Source organism: Mustela nigripes, chromosome 2 (assembly GCF_022355385.1).
Source record: "Mustela nigripes isolate SB6536 chromosome 2, MUSNIG.SB6536, whole genome shotgun sequence".
Lineage (NCBI taxonomy): Eukaryota > Metazoa > Chordata > Mammalia > Carnivora > Mustelidae > Mustela > Mustela nigripes.
In genome coordinates this window covers 204252434-204253101 of record NC_081558.1, presented here as the reverse complement: position 1 = coordinate 204253101, position 668 = coordinate 204252434, and positions in this window count along the sequence as shown.

Sequence of the window (668 nt, the reverse complement as noted above, 5' to 3'; positions counted from 1 at the left end):
TGTCCCTATTTGCAGTATGATTATCTACATAGAAAATCCCAAGGTTTCTACAAAAAGGAAAGAAAAAGAAAAACAAAAAACCTCCCAGTATTGTGGTCACATGATTACAAGGTCACCACACAAAAGTCAATTGTACGTCTACCTGCTAACAATAAACAATTAAAAACCAAAATTAAGGGGTGCCTGGTTGATTCAGTCGGTTGAACATACAACTCTTGATTTTGTTTCAGGTCATGATCTCAGGGTCAAGGGATCCAGCCCTGTGTCTCCATGCTGAGCAGAGCTTGCTTAAGAGTATTTCTCCCCCTCTCCCTCTATCTTCCCTCCCATTCACACGGTCTCAGAAAAAAAAAAAAAAAGAAAGAAAGAAAGAAAAGAAAAAGAAAAAAATTAAGATCATAATACCACTTACATTAGCTCTAAGAAATATAAAGCACTTAGGTACAGATCTAACAAAACATACAGGATCTATATGCTGAAAACTACAAAATATTGACAAAAATAATCAAAGACCTAAATAAAGAAAAAGAAAAAAATTAAGATCATAATACCACTTACATTAGCTCTAAGAAATATAAAGCACTTAGGTACAGATCTAACAAAACATACAGGATCTATATGCTGAAAACTACAAAATATTGACAAAAATAATCAAAGACCTAAATAAA